This window comes from Notolepis coatsorum, assembly GCF_963971535.1.
Source record: "Notolepis coatsorum genome assembly, chromosome: 17".
NCBI classification, from domain to species: domain Eukaryota; kingdom Metazoa; phylum Chordata; class Actinopteri; order Aulopiformes; family Paralepididae; genus Notolepis; species Notolepis coatsorum.
In genome coordinates, this window is record NC_140181.1 from 28,324,579 (window position 1) to 28,344,288 (window position 19,710).

Sequence of the window (19,710 nt, forward strand, 5' to 3'; positions counted from 1 at the left end):
GTGTGTACGACACGTGTGTATCTGTGAGCGAGAGAAAGAAAGCAAGACAAGAGAGAGAGAGACTGTGTGTGTGTACGTGTGTGTACTGTAGGTGTGAGTGAGTGAGTGCATAATGTGCGTCCACGTGTCCACATGTGTGTTCCTTATTGCCGGAAATGATCAGCCACTAAAATATGTGTGTGTGTGTGTGTGTGTGTGTGTGTGTGTGTGTGTGTGTGTGTGTGTGTGTGTGTGTGTGTGTGTGTGTGTGTGTGTGTGTGTGCATGCGCCCACATGTATGTATGTCAAATGTAGCTTACGTGTTTGTGTGTGTGTGTAATGTATACACATGTCAGTATGTACACCCGTATGTATGTTCCCTGTTGCCAGGAATGATCTGTCACTATCTAAGTATGTCTAAGTACGTCTCACTGTGTGTGTGTGTGTGTGTGTGTGTGTGTGTGTGTGTGTGTGTGTGTGTGTGTGTGTGTGTGTGTGTGTGTGTGTGTGTGTGTGTGTGTGCACGTGTGTGTGTGCACGTGTGTGTGTGTGTCTGTGCACGGCACCGCCCAACATGTACGGCACATTCCCCCCGGTGCTGGGAATAGGTTCTCGTTCCTTCACGGTGCCACGCTGTACCTTAACAGTTCAGTCTGCATCTGTTATTATTTTACAACCTGCCTATAATTCCGCACAGCTCCGAGCTCTCCGAGCACAATGTGCTCCGCTAAGCACCTCATTACTGCTAACAGCCTCTGTGTCGTGCTGCGGTAATAGGTCCGCTTGGAACGTTCTCGAGATGAATGGACCAACACGCGAGCCGAGCGATATAATGCCACTCTGGAGTGAAATTTTTTTATGAATAAATACGCGAAATGCGTGAATAATGAATACAACTCGTAAATTCCAAGGTTGGTGTTTTTTTTTGTGTATGTTTTTCAATTTCTAGTATTGTTATTTGTAACTGTGAGATATTATAGGGCTGACCCTTATTAGTCGACTAATCGGTCGAAAGGAGCCGTAGTCGACTGGCCAACCTTAGTCTAAAAAAACATTTATCATTCTTTCCAAAAGAAAAGAGGCCTAGAAGTGTGGCTAACGCTAATGGCACGCATACCAGAGGCTAACTGCCTACGAAAACAGGCACAGAGGCACTGAAAGAGGATTTCACCCATCTAATGAACACACTAGACTAGACAAATATCAAGATGTATCCATCAGTGGACCAATTGCATGCTTTTGCAGAGGACAAGAAGCCTTCAGTCGACTCCTTCAGACATTAAGCACCCCCCACAGCCCAAATAAAAAATTTAAAAAAAATAAAAAATTTTAATTTTTAGTTTTTAAATATTAGCCTATACTTTTTATTTTTATTTTTTATTTTTTTTTGTCTACCAATAGTCGACTAACGGCAAATTTTGGCCAATCATAGTCGACCATCCAAATCCTTAGTCGGGGACAGCCCTAGATATTAGTGCTCTTGTATGAAAATTAGTGAGTGTTTCTAATGTGCGTCTGCTGGGTGAGCTTCATAGACCTCGACCACTTTCAAAACCCGCCATCTGTCATACATAGAGTGTGTATTTCTGAAAAGCTTATGTACTGTAAGCTTCTGTCTCTAGTTAATTAGGTGTTATGTAACACTAGTCTGTTCGGTCTCTAGTTAGCAGGTTCTATGTAATGCTAGTCTGTTCTGTCTCTAGTTAGCAGGTTCTATGTAACGCTAGACTGTTCTGTCTCTAGTTAGCACATTCTATGTAACGCTAGACTGTTCTGTCTCTAGTTAGCAGGGTCTAACACTAGTCTGTTCTGTCTCTAGTTAGCAGGTTCTATGTAATGCTAGTCTGTTCTGTCTCTAGTTAGCACGTTCTATGTAATGCTAGTCTGTTCTGTCTCTAGTTAGCACGTTCTATGTAATGCTAGTCTGTTCTGTCTCTAGTTAGCAGGTTCTATGTAACGCTAGACTGTTCTGTCTCTAGTTAGCAGGTTCTATGTAATGCTAGTCTGTTCTGTCTCAGAAAGACTCTTGCAATATATAAACAGTGTAACATGAAGATTAATAACAATCTACAATCGAATGTACTGAATTGCCCAGATAATCGTGATGAATCAAGAATTCTAAATCAAATTGTGATAAAATCTAGAACAATCCAGTAAGGTCAAAATAACTGGATTTGGATTTGTGTGCACCTACTACGCAATCTGCAATAGTTTTCCATTAGGAAACAGCCTAGTCATAGTGCAGCCTAGTAGAGCCTACTGTGAAAACCATAAATACACAAATACTTTTCCTGCCCGGAGATGCCAAGACATTGTGGGACGTCGATTTGAATGACTAATTTCATTACTAGTTTTCCTGACATTATCTTATCCTGACCATTTAATAATAGCTAAAATAGGCCGGAATTCCTGTGAGTATAGGCTAAGTCAGCAAAAACAGGCATACATGGCAGATTTAGACATGTTCTGGTAATGATTACATTACCCCTGGCTCCCCCTGGAAAAGTAATCCCTTTAGATAGGCTTTGGTCAGATAACTGTCAAATAAGATCTGGCTACACCGTGATGTTGTAGATCTGAATAAAGTAACAACTAAACCTGAATAATAAGTGACGGAAGGTATGTTAGTCACACAAGAAGAAGAAGATGAAGACAAAGAAGAGGAAGACACTGTGTCATTGGCGTTATGTAAATGGCACCTCCCATCACAAATGTTTGGTCGAGTTCGGCCCACGATACTCCTTAGAAGAAGGATCAACAGTGGATTCCAGCGTCCTGGAACCACCCTCTTACGTACACCCACGCTCTCAGCAGTCCCAACACCACTGTGTCACTGCTCGCTACTATCTCACTGCCAACAACACAGATTCAAATAGATTCCTCTCTGTTTGTGCTGGACCCGCTGCGATATCAGACAGCCCCCCCCCCCCCACCAAAACATGTCCCAAACCCATGACATGGTAAAGTGGTCGTTTTGTCGCACGGCCCACACTTGTGCCCGCGTCCCTGCCTTGCACGCCTCCCGCCGCCACAAAATACCTGCTGACCTGTGAGAAACACAGCGTTCCCATCTTTGTTTCCAACGCAACGGTTCTGCACAATTCACTTGTGCTCGTATTCCTCAGGATGAAGAGGCAGCATGTGACAAATGCATCTAAGATAGTTGATCCTATTGGCTATTAGGTCCTCAGCGACGCCACGCTGACGCAGCTGCAGGGCATCATATTTACAGCTGACTTTAGTGAGTTCTTCATGTTTTCGCTTAAAGTCAAAATACGCAATTACAGCCACTGAAACACTGTCACACTTTGCTAACAGACTGACTAGTATCTAACTACAGCTAGTTTTATGTGACATTTGAGGCTGTAAAAAGGTTTGTTTTTCAGTTGTAAAGTTTGCAAACATTGGGGAGTAACACTTTTGAGTTATGATCGGCTAAGAAAGTAAAGAAGAAGAAAAAAGAACATAAATTGTTATGTTCCATCTATAGTTATCTTTAAGCACATAAGTGAATACACCCAATATAAGATGTTGTAAAAAAAGAAAATTATAAGAAAGAAAGAAATATTGCATTGCAGCTTTAAAAAGGAAGGTTTACATGATATTTTATGGGTTGAGCAAGTTCCATAAACAAAACATATAAATCTTATTCAAACCCCATTGTACTATTCAAAAACAAGACAGTGTCAAGCTGAAAATAAGCCTTCTCTTCTTAAAGGGCCAACAATGGTCAAGAACTCAAGTCAACTCAGGGAAGCAACACATCTGTGACATCTCACAGCTTTCTCTCAAGATTTGGGTCAGAAAACATGCATGAAAATAACTGTTATCTTAAAGGGGAACTATCTTATAAATGGCCTTTTCCAGTGTTTAGCATTGTTTTCTAGCTATGTGGACTTATATTAATGGGGTCTATGTCTCTAATTCTCATTTTGGCGCATTCTTCAAATTCTCATCTCACAATATTGTCCCTTACTGAAGTGAGTCATCTGAAACTTAGCGTACCTTTGACATCAAAAGTTTATCATCTGCAGAATAACGCCCGCCCCCTCTATGTTTGTTGTCAAACAAAACGGGCAAGATACGTTGTGCTGTTCCTGACTGCCAAGCAGCGAATATGTCCTTGCATTCATTCCCTGATGATGTCGTGATCCGTCATCAATGGGCCAAGTTTGTGAGCTATGTATGTGTGTGTGTGTGTGTGTGTGTGTGTGTGTGTGTGTGTGTGTGTGTGTGTGTGTGTTAGACGGAGTGAGAGAGCTAGCTAGCTTAGCTAACGTTATCTTAGCTCTGTGCTTCGTATATATGTAGACCTACTTGTGTGTATTGCGAATTAATGATTATGTTCCTTGTGTGTGTTTGGGGGGGGTTATCATAGCTCTGTTTATTGCGCCAAGTGTGTGTGTGTGTGACGGAGTGAGAGAGCAATCTTATTCTTTCTTCCTGTCATTTTTCTCTATACCCAAAAATCGTATGGCATGGGTACCTGCTTCGGTGTCATCCCTTTGTAGATTGTATTGTATTCGAAAACGTATGCTTGAGCGTTGAGCAATATTTGTTTGTGTATTAGGTTCACTTTTGACGTTAGTAGAGTAGTATGGGCGGAGCTACAGGTGGGGGTCTGTCACTCAAATCGCATTCCGAGTATGGGCGGAGCCCAGCCTCAAAACAGCTTGAAATCTTGAAGTGGAAAAATGCTGTTTTAGAGTACTTGATTAGAAATACAAAACAATGAATAATTTTCTTTTTTTTAAACTTACAGATGTGTTCCATAGACTCACAGGAATGGTGTAAAATTACCCAAATAGTGAAAGAAATAGTAAGATAGTTCCCCTTTAAAAAAGGAAAACCCACCAGAAAACAGAATTTAGATTGTGCTATTCCAACAATCGTGGACATTTAATATCCCAGTAAAATCACCATGGTTACTGTCATACTGTGTCCTCATATCCAAGTAAAATCACCATGGTTACTGTCATAGTGTCCTCATATTGATCTTTTTCCTTTGATCCCCATTCTAAACACTCGCTCGGAGCTGCCTGTGTCTCCCTGGCACCGCTGCCCACGTTAAAATTGCAATGATGAGGGGCGGCTAGGTGGCGCAGTGGGCAAGGCGCTCGCCACCAACGCAGGAGATGCTGGGTTCGAGCCCAGCTCTCGACATTGCTACCAGCTTGGCTGGTCGTTCATACTAATACAATTGGCAGTATTAGGGGGTGGAAAGCTGGTGGGTGGGGATCGGACGTTGTGGACAGCGACTCCTACAGGTCGGTTGGTGCGCCTGCGCAGTAGAATCAGGAAGGCGTGTCCCTCCCACGCAGACCCTCGCCGCTGAGAGATCGCGCTGTGCAGGTGAAAAGATGCGACAGCTGCCTCCTCGAGTACCGGAGGGGACACGTGATGCAAGGCTTCGTCCACATTGCAGCCGGCTTGTGGGAGGCATGGCCTAACAACGTTCGAAACAGGGGAGGGTAGAATTGGACAATACGAAATTGGGGAAGGGAGAAAAATAGAAAAATGGGGAGAAAAAGTAGATCAAAAAAGAATTTGCAATGACGATCGCATCCCACCGGGTGGCAGTATCGCCTACCTTTTGAACTGAGGGTCTCAGTTGTCTTTCTGTACTGAGGTACCTCCGGCTGCTTCCCCCTCAAAGTGAATCAGGACATAGCAACCGGTCGGAGATTTGATCGCCTCAAACCTATTGTTTCCCGTATATGATAGCCATGCCCAATATACACGAGTAATTGCGATCGCGATGGGATGACTGGGATTATTCATTTTGGAGTACCTTCTGACTAAGGTATGGTCTATTTTAGGTAACCCGCTGGTATTTTCTTTACCTAAAACATGCTTTTGTATCGATCAGTGTCGTATTTTACCAAACCTAAAACATGCGTTTGGTAATGATCGCAGCTTCGAGGTAAAACGACCACCCCCCCCTTGATGATTTTGTGAAGAAACATATATGGTATATACCTTTGATTTGGAAATATTTGGAGATTCAGGCGAGCAACCCGAACAATTTGGGCAAATGCATATAACACGTCATATCACGCGATCTAGAAAAAAAGACTGGATTATTTTGGAAAGGGGCGATGTTTAGCGCAGAATAGCGCACAAACTAAAGTATGTAGAAATGAACTGGTTAGGCGGTTAGGTGGCCGAGCGGAGATTGCGTTCGTCACCAGCCCCGGAGCTGAGCTGGATTTGCCTGTTCGAATCCAGCTCACAGCTCCGGGGTTGTCACCAGCTTGGCTGGCCGTCTGCACTGATACAATTGGCTGTATCAGAGGGTGGGAGAAGCTGGCGGGGTGGGTCCGGGTCGTTGTAAACAGCGACTCCTACAGTTCGGTCGGGGCGCCTGCTAAGCGCGGATTGGACGTGAGGGGGATAGTGTGGTCCTCCCACACGCTACGCCCTCTCAATGAGAATCCGCGCTGCCAGGTGAAAAGAAGCGGTGATTGGCTGGACGTGTGTCGGAGGAAGCACGTGGTAGCCTCCACTCTCCCAGATGATCTGACTGTGGGGGGTAAGTGCGCAGCGACCAGGAAGGGACTGGGAATTGGCATACGACTAATATTGGGATGGGAGAAAATCGGCGGAAAAATGGAGGGGGAAAAAGACCAATAAAAAAAAAAAAAAAAAAATGAACTGGTTAGTCAGTGTTGGACTATAAACAATGCCTGTCAAATGAGCCATACTATTGTCTCCATAGCTATAATACAGAACACACGATGGGTCCGCAAACATCGTGAAAATGGTCAATACCGCTGGCATCATTGAGTAGAGATGGGAAAACAGCACGGCGGTCAATGAGTTAAGGAGACACTTGTTCATCACAAATCAAAACTGAGCTGTACAGTATTACAGAACCTGAATAACGTGTGTAAATTGTATTCTACGGTGGATTTTGGATATGAATCATATTTCAAAATTATGTATTGATGGCATCAGACCCAACAGGTGAGGTTTTGCTGCTCTGAGATCAGGGTTTGTAGCAACTCATAATGTAATAACGGTACGTAATGTCATAAAAAGATGTAATAACAATGCATAATGTACCATTCTTTAGGAATAATGTAATAACAAACTAAAATCCCTTTAGCAAACGTGATAGTGCATTTCAACTAATATATTTGATGGATAAACTATTGATTAACTCTTCCAAGTGGATAATATACCAAAGCAGACGCCTGAATTCAATTATTGACTTTTGCGCAATGAAATTTGAGCTTTATCCCCCCCCCCCCTCACACACATACACATAAACACACACACCCATTCTCATCTGTCTCTTTGTCTTTCCCTGAAGAGAGGGAGTAGGCTCGGCTGAGAGGAGTGAACCTTGTGGAGGCATGCGACACCTCCCCACGCAGAACACCAAGCCACGCCGTCCGCCCCCCGAATGTCAACAATAACATACATATCAGGTTGTAAACAGTTGTAAAATGTGAGAACATCTAATTCCATTACCGTTCACATCCCTAATCGACGTTTTGATTATGAACCGGGCCCTGCAGCCACACGCAGCCAACCACACGTGGAATGTAGCGGCACGCAGCCGCACCGCTTCAACACCGGGAGGGAGGGAGGGAGGGCGGGGGGGGGGGCCAAAGTAAACAAAGGGTGAGAGTATTCCTTTTATTTGCAGTCGTTTCTGTTTCATGTGCAATATTGTAGTAGGAATAGGTCTGTTTTCGACATGAGGGTAGGATAACAACAAGGAAGTATGTGGGTTTCATGGACAATAAGAGCTGGCAATGGATGCTGGAGTAACTGTTGATGTGCTGCCATTAGGAGCCACGTGGTTAGGTATGTAGCATCGGCACAGGGAGGTGTAGTGGTTACGTCATTGCTGTTTCTCCGCGGTCCACCCTCTTGAAAACGCAATGTATTTCCCCCATTGCTCATTTCTAAATCGTCTAATTTAAAACAAATAAAGCATGAACATTTCATTGCATGGTTTACCTTTCTGCGCGTGTTCATCCACAATATATAGCTCAACATGAAAATATTCGCAATTAATCGTAAAGGTAGCAAAATAACAACATTTATGTTTTCGTTCATTGAGAAACTACACTACCATTTGTCGCTGCTGACTGACGTCACCACAGCGTAGACTCCTGGCTTTAGTCGCAGACCTAGGATCAGATTTCCCTTACATTCCATAAGCTAAACAATTCGTACAATGGGAAAATAACTGACCCTGAATCTGTGGCTAGTATCTCTCTGGCGATCATAACCATTAATCTCTAAAGCCAACCACCATTTTTAAAAGCAACAACCACGTTACCTATTTGTATTTATATTTTAAATCGTATAATGTCATTTTGCTGCATATTAAATCACTGTAAATACTAATGTAAATAATTGTTTCGTTGTACATATTGTGTATAGTTTATAACGTTATTGTTTTTTACGTAACGTTAGTAGCGGAGACGGAGGTCTCGTAGTGGTGACCGGAGTGCCGGATGTCCCGCGATAATGTCGGGGAGTTCGCGACCCTCTCTGCGCCGCCCCCTATCTCCCTGTCTCCGGCTGTCCCTGAGCAATGACCGGAGTGTTGAATGTCCCGTGACTAAGACGGGGAGGACGTGACCCTCTTTGCGCCGCCCCTGTGCCTCAATTAGATCCGCTATCAACTCTATCTTTAATCTTTCAAAATGTTCAGTTGCTATCGCTATTAGCTCTATCTTTAATCTTTCAAAATGTACAGTTGCTATTGCATGCACTCATCTGTGTTTCACTACACACATGAGTGCATGCTTACCAACTGTCCGCCTGCAACACTACTATCACCAACATCTAAGAAGGGAGATCCCCCCTTGAATGGCCCTACTAAGGTTTCTCTCCTCCACACTGCCGTCTGCCTGTGGAGCTTTTTTCCCTATTGTTAGGTTTTAGTGAGTTTTTCCTTACCTTCGCGTGGGGTATGTTTGGGAGTGCTTGCATTCTTTCATTTATTTGCATTCATCTAAAAATGTTTGGACCTTATGGTGTTCTTGTTCTGTTCTTGACTTATTGTTATGTTTTCTTCTTGACTTGTTTAAAGAAGACCTGTACGGCCCATGGGGACATTAACGTGTGTTGTCGGGCCCTATAAATAAATTTGATTTGATTTGATTTAGCTAGCTAGCTTGCTAGCCGGCATTCCCGAAACTCCTCTACATGCCCCGATTTTAAATGGTTATCTCCTCTTTGTATAATTTTGTCCTCACCAACAAAGTATTCTGCCAGGGACACGACAGTAGACATTGCTAACGTCTAGTACGTTTAGCTAGGTAACGTTCGCGTTAGTTAGCTAGCGTGGTATCAGCTGGCCGTGACGTGTATTAGGCGACGGCACTGAACGACAGGCGTTCTACTGCCTGTACTCAGTGTACTGGTAAGTGTAGTTCTTTTTTAACGACAAATTAAAAACCTTATAACTACCTTTATTTCAACCAAAAATGCTTAAACAATAATGTTAGTGGTAGAAGGGAACTCATTTTGTGCACAAATGGAAAGCTTGCCAATGTTCAGAATAGCCGATAATCCATTTTCCCAATGATAAATCCCTATACGGGTGCCTCGCGAGCGGTCCAAAGTGACGTCAGACTCCTCCTCCCTATACCTGGAGCTCACACAACAGGGAGCAAGGGTGCGTGATTTTTTTTAGTAGCCTATGTTTGCGGAGACGCTCTCTGATTGGCCACTGACGTTTCTGGTCATGTGACATGTGCGCCAATAGTGTGACGCCTTTTTCTGCGACCGGTTAAGCTTAGGCACTCTTTCAAAGTTGGTTAAGGTTAGAGTTTGTCTTAGAGCAGGGCGATAGAACACCAGCCCTGGTTCCAAACTCTAACCTTAACCAACTTCGAAAGAGTCGCCTAAGCTTAACCAGTGATAAACTAGGCGTTAGGTACTTTGCAGGCTGTTAGAGCCGGAAATAGGCGCAGAAAAAGGCGGCACACGATTGGCGCACATGTCACATGACCAGAAACGTCAGTGGCCAATCAGAGAGCGTATCCGCAAACATAGGCTATGAAAAAAAATCACGCAGCATGGGTCTGTTGAAGTGTGCAATACTGTTTGGGGATCATTGCGGGCCACGTGATACATCTGTAGTGTGTAGTTCCATAATAATTATATATAGGCATGTTCAGACTTCATATTATTGGCTATGGGAGTGGGTTTCTTCATTGAGCGCTCATCCGTATCACCAGGACACAAGTATCTTGTGTTTTTATAAATAAAATCAGGTTGTAAACAGTTGTTTAAAAAAATATAAAATAAATGGGAGAACGTCTAATTCCATCACTGTGCACAACATCCCTAATCGACGTTGTGATTATATGAACTGGCCTTATCAGTGCTGCAGCAGGCAGCCAACCAACACGTGGAATGTAGCAGTGAGCAGCCGCGCCGCTCCTAACACGCCAAACACAAACCAGCAACAAAGCGGCATCTGCAGCTTCGTATCGCACCGAGAAACGTGTAAACGCGTGTAAACGAAACACGGACACCTCGTACACAAAACGCGTTCTTGCACAAAAGGATCGGTGCATGCAAAATGGCACACATTGCATGTTTGTTTTTGTGTGTGCAGCGTAGGGCTAGTAGCATTAGCTCTCCGGCTAAAACAAGCTATATAAACACTGCTCTGCTGTTGAGCTCTCGTCACTGTGTTTACCTGATGTGGCATATCAATCATTCACGTTGCTACGATAGCAGAGGGAGACGCTCGGAGCCAGGTCGCCAGATCCCCCTGAAGAAGGAGGCCTGTGGTGGCGAGCTGCTGCTGCTGGTGGTGGTGAAGGCAGGTTTTTATTCTCTATAGTCCCTCTCTCTGTGTGAAAACTTTTTCTGCGGCAAAAAAAACTGTCAACAAAGGAAGGAAAAATCATGAATCAGCATGAGTTTCCCCTCGTTATTCCCTCGGCAGCAGCAGGGTATTATACACACGCACCACTGCCACCATCAAGATACTAGAGAGACGAGAGCAGGAGTGCCCATCAAAAATGACAGTTTATATATACGACAAAGTAACCAAAAACAACTATTTATTTATTTTAGCACAGTTAGCACTGCAACTTGCACACCGCAAAAAACGAGGGAGCACCCCCCCCCCCCCCCCCCGACACACACAACGGGACAGTCGTTGAATCACAATAAAGCCCCTAAAGAAATCACCACATTATTATTATTATTATGTTATTATTATTATTACGCAAAGCTGCCGGTCAGAGGAGCTGTGAGGAGACAGAGAGCGCGCTGCTGGACTGGGATGTTGTTGTGGAATTATTAACCAAATCAAAGCTATATTAGCCCACCACACATAAATAGGAATAATGTCCCTTTAATAAAATGTAGCAAAACCAAAAAAAAACATGTTGATTATTATTATCGTGCTAAGAAGAAGCGCCTGGGAAATTAAAACAATTGTTACATTACATCACAGCAGGCTGACAAGAGCTACATGTCAACATTATACTATAATAATACTATAGCCTAGTAATAATAATAATAACAATAATCATAATATAACACTGTACATACATTGTATTAGTTACCATTATTACTCAGTAGTAGCCTACTCATATACATTATATATATATTTCCCTTACCTACTCTTACTAGTTATACCACTGGCCAGTATGACTTACTTACTACCAGTGTTTTATTATAAGTGTACATACATCCGATTAGCATTATTACTCAGTAGTAATAATAATCTATATATTTTATATCCAGTTTAATCACCTGTATATTATTGTATATTACTATTGTATGTTACATTTGCACTCTGGTTGGATGCCAACTTATTTTCGTTGTACAGTACTGTACGTGTGCTGCTCTATGATGACAATACATTTGAATCTAATCTAATTGTACAGAAAAACAGAGAGACAGAGAGAGAGAGACAGAGACAGAGAGAGAGAGAGAGAGAGAGAGAGAGAGAGAGAGAGAGAGAGAGAGAGAGAGAGAGAGAGAGAGAGAGAGAGAGAGAGAGAGAGAGAGAGAGAGACGGAGGAGCGACGACAACAACAGCCCCAGCAGCCGTTATACTAAAGCTGGGACCTGAGGGGGGAAAGCGTGCGTCGGCGGCCCACCAGCGAGACACTTTTCTCCAGGTTCTCAGTACAGTGTACAACAACAACAAAAACACATATGTACATAACACCCCCCTGTCCGCCTATTACACACTCCAAAAACAACAAGATCACTCACATTTAATCCGTGCGAAGAGCAACAACAACAACAACGTCGGCTGTGTGACACCCTGTTCGTAAAAACCCAACAGCTATTAGATCCGTCGCTACATAGATGGACAGCTCTTCTTCACGGGACCCGCCCCGTTCACTTGAACAGAAAGGCATATCTATGCATATATTATCAACACTGGCCCCGCCCACCCACTGCGTGTGGGCCAATCACGACTCGCTGTTCAGGAATAGTCTCTCGTCTCCCATTGACGGAGAGGCGTGTCAGTCTTGGCTCTTTTTTTTCCCACATCGATTGCTCTTCCCATATAGGGGTGTGTCATGACGTCGACAGCAGGGGGGAGGTGGTAAACAATTAGACCGTTGTGAAGTTTTTAGGAGACCTTTTTTACTGACTACACCTATTGGAGAGAATCTATAATAATAATAATAATAATAATAATAATAATAATAATAATAATAATAATAATAATAATAATAATAATAATAATAATAATAATAATAATAATAATAATAATAATAATAATAATAATAATAATAATAATAATAATAATAATAATAATAATAATAGGACAATTAAAGATGATCATACTAACATTATTATTATTAGTAGTAGTAGTAGTATCCCCAACAACAGCCTGTTCAAGCTGCTGTGGTCAGGCAAACGCCTGCGAACACCAGCAACTAGGACAGAGAGACTCCGGCTCAGCTTCTTCCCCCAGACCATCAGAGTCTTGAACACTGAACTCCCCGGCGCGGCTGGGTGGCGCAGCGGAGATTTCGCTAGTCACCAATGCAAGAGACTCCGGTCTCGAATCCGGGTGTCAGCATTGCCTCCGGCTTGGGCCGGCCGTCATACTGGATCAATTGGCAGAGCCAGCGGGTGGAAGTCGATGGGTGGTAATTTGGACGTTGTGGACAGCGACTCCTACAGGTCGGTTGGGGGACGCCTGCACAGCAGAGACAGGAAGTGGCGGGGGTAGTGTGAGCCTCCCATGCGTTACACCTCGCCAATGAGGTAGGTGGCAGGTGGAAAGATGTGACAGGCTGCCTCCTCGTGTACCGGAGGGGACACGTGATGCAAGGCTTCTATCTTCCCTACAACCGACCAGTGGGGGGCATAGTCGAGCAACGTTCAAGACAGGGGAGGGGAGAATTGGAAACACAAAATTGGGGTGGGAGAAAAATAGAAAAATAAGGAGAAAAAAGTGGATAAAAAAAAAGAACACTGAACTCTCCACACACAAGCACACATGAGCACACATATAACACACACACTGTATACGCTCACACACTAACAGTCACTTTAGCATGAACACACACACACACATGCTGCACACGCTCACACTCAACGGTCACTTTACACAATGAAAAGGTCACTTTAAAAAAATTATAATAATAAGAGAACGGGAGTGGTTCTTGTATAGTAAATAGATGGATATGGCAAGTTAGCATAAGGACACATAGTATAAATGTAGATAGTATAGTATAGCATTGTATAGTATACTACTGATGATGATGGCGCCGCCCCGACCGGCTGCCTCTCTGTTCGCTCCGTCGAGACTGTGTTTACTTTTGTTAATATTTATAGTTTTTAGAGTTTTGTGCGTACCAACTGTTGGTGCATTTAATGTATATGACCGTCAGTCACTCATAGACATTGGATTACGGGAAACTTACCAACTGGATTACTCGCTGGATCAGCTTTCCGAACCACACCAATGGCCTGAAGAAATTCTCCGGAGACTAGGACCAGACCCTTTGTTCCCAGAGCCCAGGAAAAGACGACGAGGAAAGAGGGCTGGGATCCGAAACAGGCTGAGATCCAGACGCTACCGTACACCACTTCCCAGTATATTGCTAGCCAATGTACAATCAATAGACAATAAACTGGATGACATCCGAGCAAGGATTCAATATCAAAGAGACGTTAGGGACTGCAATGTCCTTTGCTTCACCGAAACATGGCTCACACCGGAGGTTCCAGATCACGCAATTCAACCAGCGGATCACTTCTTTATCCATAGAAAGGATCGGACATCATCAGAGTCCGGTAAACAACGTGGAGGAGGTATTGCCTTCATGTTTAACAAAAATTGGAGTGATCCAACGAACGTGAAGGAATTATCCAACCACTGCTCCCCAGAACTGGAATATATAACCATCAAGTGTCGTCCTTTCTTCCTCCCGAGGGAGTTAACGGCGATCGTCCTGGTCGGAGTGTATATTCCACCGCAAGCCAGCAACAAGGTTGCGCTCTCCAGACTACACAACGAGGTAAATAGAATACAAGTGGCTAACGTTAACGCCGCCATTTTAGTACTGGGAGATTTCAATAGCGCCAATCTGAGAAAGGTATTGCCCGACTTCTATCAGCATGTGACTTGCAACACCAGAGGCGGTAACATCCTAGATCACTGTTACACGCAATTTAAAGGTGGCTACAAGGCTCATTCTGATAGTGGCTTTGGCAAGTCAGATCACGCATCCATCTTCCTTTCACCTAAGTACAGACAGAGAATTAAAAGTACTCCCGTAGTCTCGCGAGAGGTGCAGAAATGGGATCTGACGTCAGAAGAGACGATCCGGTCAGTGTTTCACCACACAGACTGGATTGTGTTCCGCGACACAGATAACATTAATGCCTACACGGAGACAGTGCTGGACTATGTCTGTACTAGGGTGAAAGAAACAATCCCCACTACCAAAATGAAAGTTTACCCAAATCAAAAACCCTGGGTAGACAAATCCGTCCGTGAAGCTCTGAGAGAGCGCACCAAAGCATACAATGACGGCCTAGTGGCAGGCAACATGAATGACCACAAGGTGGCGCGACACAACGTAAGGAGGACAGTGTCAGAGGCCAAACGGCGCTACAGGGATAAAATTGAACTCCAGTTTGAACAAGCTGACTCTAGAGCTATGTGGCAGGGGCTCAAAACGATGACAGACTACAAAGGCGCCTCCCTCAAACTGAACAGTGACATCTCCTTAGCAAACTACCTCAATACCTTCTATGCGAGGTTTGATGCTGGTAATAACAACACCAGCTCACAAGCCTCGGCAATGGGGGGGGGGGGGTCGGCTGCTGATGGAGGCGCAGTGTTCAGGGTAACAGAGCATGAGGTGAGGCGGACCTTTAAAAAAGTGAATATCAGGAAGGCAGCAGGTCCGGACGGCATCCCCGGCCGCGTCCTAAAAGTCTGTGCCGACCAACTGGCCCCAGTATTCACTGACATATTTAACCTGTCCTTAGAACAGGCTGTCATCCCCACCTGCCTGAAGAAGTCCACTATTATCCCTGTACCCAAAAAATCCAAGCCTGCTTGCCTCAACGACTACCGCCCTGTAGCTCTCACCTCCATAGCCATGAAGTGCTTTGAGAAGCTAGTAAAGGGCTACATCTGCTCCTCCCTCCCCATCAACATGGACCCCCTGCAATTTGCATACCGCCCCAACAGGTCCACGGAGGACGCCATATCCCATGTGCTGCACACAGCAGCATCACACCTGGACAAGAGGCAGGGGAACTATGTGAGAATGCTATTCATCGACTACAGCTCGGCATTCAATACCATAGTCCCCTCCATACTCATAGCCAAGCTCAGGGACCTGGGCTTGGGCTATGACCTCTGCCAGTGGGTCTTGGACTTCCTGACTGGCAGACCCCAGGTGGTGAGAGCAGGCAACTGCACCTCCTCATCCATCACCCTCAACATAGGGGCCCCCCAGGGCTGTGTTCTGAGTCCCCTCCTCTACTCCCTGTACACACACGACTGTGTGGCTCAGCGGAGTAGCAATACAATCGTCAAATTTGCTGACGACACAGTGGTGGTGGGCCTGATCTCTGCCAACGACGAGAGGGCCTACCTGGAAGAGGTCAAGGTCCTGGCGGGATGGTGCCAGGAAAACAGCCTCTCCCTGAACGTCAGCAAAACAAAGGAGATGATTGTGGACTTCAGGAGGTCGGGGGTCAAGGACTACAGCCCCCTCAGCATCGACGGGGCACCGGTTGAGAGAGTCAACAGCTTCAAGTACCTCGGAGCCTACATATCCGAGGACTTGACATGGACCACACACATTAACAGTGTGGTGAAGAAGGCACGACAACGCCTCTACTTCCTCAGGCGCCTAAGGAAGTTCCAAGTCAGCCAGAAGATCCTTAAGAACTTCTACTCATGTACAATAGAGAGCATCTTGACCGGCAACATCACCTCCTGGTTTGGGAATAGCACTGCAAAAGACCAAAGCAGACTACAAAGAGTGACACGTTCAGCCGAACGCACAATTGGAGGGGGGCTCCCCACCCTCCAGAACATTTACTACAAGCGTTGCAAGGGCAAGGCTAAGAGAATCATTAAAGACTCCAGTCACCCGAACAACTGCCTCTTCGAACTGCTGCGGTCAGGCAAGCGATACAGGAGTCTCAAGGCGAGCACAGAAAGACTCAGAAGTAGCTTCTATCCCCAGGCCATCAGGCTGCTAAACGAACAATGAATGAACACTACACAACAACAACCACCAAACGCACATAGCACACACATCCACACGCACACACCCACTTTAAACAAACACACTGTAGCACCCACTCCACACACTTTATAGCACACACCCACTTTAAACAAACACACTGTAGCACCCACTCCCCACACTTTATATTTATGGATGAAGGATTGCACTACAACTCGTACACCTTACTGTAAATTGTACCTAAAATTGTACCTCATCCCATTTCTGCTTTGCACTAGATAGTACTGTACATTAGTACACTGCATAGTATTGTGTATTGTATATTATATGGTAACTCAGAACATTGTACATATGTCTATACCGAACACTGTGACCTCATTTTCTTCTTCTAAATTCATGCTATATTATGTTATTATGTTATTTGATACTATCTTGTCTAGCACAGTCTCTGGAGCGTAACAGTAAGAAGCATTTTGTATGAAAGTATTCTGTACTTCTGTATGACAACTATTAAAGAACTTGAACTAGTGTACATAAGACCCAGTGCCTCATCCGTAGCTAACATTGTATTGCACTATTGCAGGACCTTAGCATGTCTTACCATGCTTTTTGTAAACTTTATGTACATTATACCTGTTATGTCTTATTCTTATTACTTGTATTATTGCACAAATGTCTTATTCTCATTTCTATTCTTATTACTTGTATTATTGCACAATCGCTGCGGGCATGACCCCCCGCATTTCACTGTATGCTTGTATGCCGTGACAAATAAAACTCTTGACTTGACTTGTATTAGTGTTGGTATTATTATTAGTATTATTAGTAGTAGTAGTGGTAGTAGTAGTAGTATTGGTATTATTATTATTATTATTATTGTTGTTGTTGTTGCTGTTGTTGTTGTTGTTGTTATTATATTATAATTGTTGTTTGTTTATTGATGTTGTTGTATCCCCCACTACTTAGTGCATGACAGTGCGTGCAGTCTAGTATTATTCTGCCTCATACAAAAATTTGAAATTGTGAAACATTTGTTAAAAATTTGCCTTTAACACTTTCAGTGCCCAGCAGGGGGCGCACATTTAGTGCTTGAATGCCCACCATCCACTGCAATGTTAGCGTTAATATCGCCTAATCTATGTTTTAAATTATGGCTATGTGTCTAATCTGCCCGTCGCATTATCAATGACTCATTTCCAGTCAACATTGTTGAAGCGGATAGTTTTTTTATCGGTTCATTTCTGTTTTATAGCATTTTGAAAAGCCCTCGTTTTCACGGAAAAATAAAAGATTCCATGATAATCGCCCTGTACTGTAATATTCTAGAACGTTGTCATTTTTCGGCCTATTTATGAATCGTTTTCAAATAAACGCTAGATTATTGATAGTATTATGTGTACGTGTGCACGCTGGTGCCGCGCGCTGAAAATCGATTCTCTCAGTTCCTGATCGATCTTACAGTCAAACAGCCATATCACATTATAGGGGAAAAGCTTATATCTCCGTGAAAACGTGTCTGATTATCCTAAGACTGGTCAAATAGATTCCTTACCTGAGATCAGATGGTATCCACATGGATTATTCTAATTCCTGATCGCCATTCCAAAAATCGATCCTTTTATTGATCCACGCTGCATACTGTAAAACACATATTACACGCTGTGCTGAGGGTCCAGCATGAATCTGATCGGCTCCGGTTACATGCGTGAGAAGTAAAATGTGGATTCCGGAGTTTTTTTTTTCTCATCCATTTTCATCGAGTCCAATCCAAAATGGTGCATTACCATCTGGGAGACGATAGGGGGTGCTTTTTTCACATCTGAGCGCCTGGCGGGGCAGGATTACCAACGGTAGACTCGGTTGATGAAATATGAATTCAGATCGCTAATAAAAAAAGAATCAGAGAATTCTCGTGATGGACATTCAATGTGTTAAGTAGGCCTGTATACTATTCTGATCATGAATTATCAATGATAAACCTATACATAATATATTGTCCCACCCTCCCCATTTTTATTCTCTCTCTCTCCCCCCCCCCCCTCTCTCTCTCTCTCTCTCTCTCTCTCTCTCTCTCTCTCTCTCTCTCTCTCTCTCTCTCTCTCTCTCTCTCTCTCTCTCTCTCTCTGTGTAGACCATGTAAGCTGATCCCAGACACACGCAGGATCAAGGGGTTAGAGAAACTGGTTTTGTATGTTGCAGAGTTAGGGATAAAATTGGGACACAGTCACACATTTGTGTGTGTGTGTGTGCGTGTGTGTGTGTGTGTGTGTGTGTGTGTGTGTGTGTGTGTGTGTGTGTGTGTGTGTGTGTGTGTGTGTGTGTGTGTGTGTGTGTGTGTGTGTGTGTGTGTGTGTGTGTGTGTGCATGATTGACCATGTAGATGCATGTATATGTGCATGCATGCATCTAACATACATGTGCATACTTATATATATTTGTCAGTGTTTGTTTATGAACAAGTGTGTACCCACGCACGGACCCACAGCAAGCGTGCAGAGACATTGGTGCGAATGTTCATTGAGACTGGGATGTCTACATGACTGTGAGTCAAAGTGTTGTGTTTGTATTATACGATACCTGTTCTGAATTTCTTAAAGCTTGCCCCGACAAATACCCCCCATATAATAATAAAAGAAAAACCTAAAAACCAACATTTTGAGACAATAAAGACGAAACTGAGATTAGCCAACCTGGAAACGAACTGATTAAACTGAATGTATGTATGTATGTGTGTGTACAAACATAAATATGTATATGTGTGCGTGTGTGTGTGTGTGTGTGTGTGTGTGTGTGTGTGTGTGTGTGTGTGTGTGTGTGTGTGTGTGTGTGTGTGTGTGTGTGTGTGTGTGTGTGTGTGTGTGTGTGTGTAGCTCACGTTAGCTCACTACGAAATATCCCAGTAAACTAAATAGTTCACTGAGGCGTTGTCTTAACGTTATCTAGCCGGCTAGCAGTAGCTACAGATAGCTCCTGATATCAATGTCTTATAACATTGATTCGATGCGTATTCGAGCCCCTGGCTTCCATCACATGAGGGCATGCTGAATGTAGAGTA

The 19,710-nt window shown here is 43.9% G+C and overlaps 1 protein-coding gene across 1 annotated transcript in view; it reads right to left on the bottom strand.

Annotated features, from left to right (window-relative positions):
- Positions 1-10,791, bottom strand: part of LOC311243588 (vitamin D3 receptor A) — a 270,464-nt gene extending 259,673 nt beyond the window's left edge. Inside the window, exon 1 of the mRNA XM_084332874.1 lies at positions 10,655-10,791. The gene's annotated coding sequence lies outside the window, so the exon portion shown is untranslated. The remainder of the gene's footprint in view (positions 1-10,654) is intronic.
- Between the last annotated feature and the right edge of the window lie 8,919 nt (positions 10,792-19,710).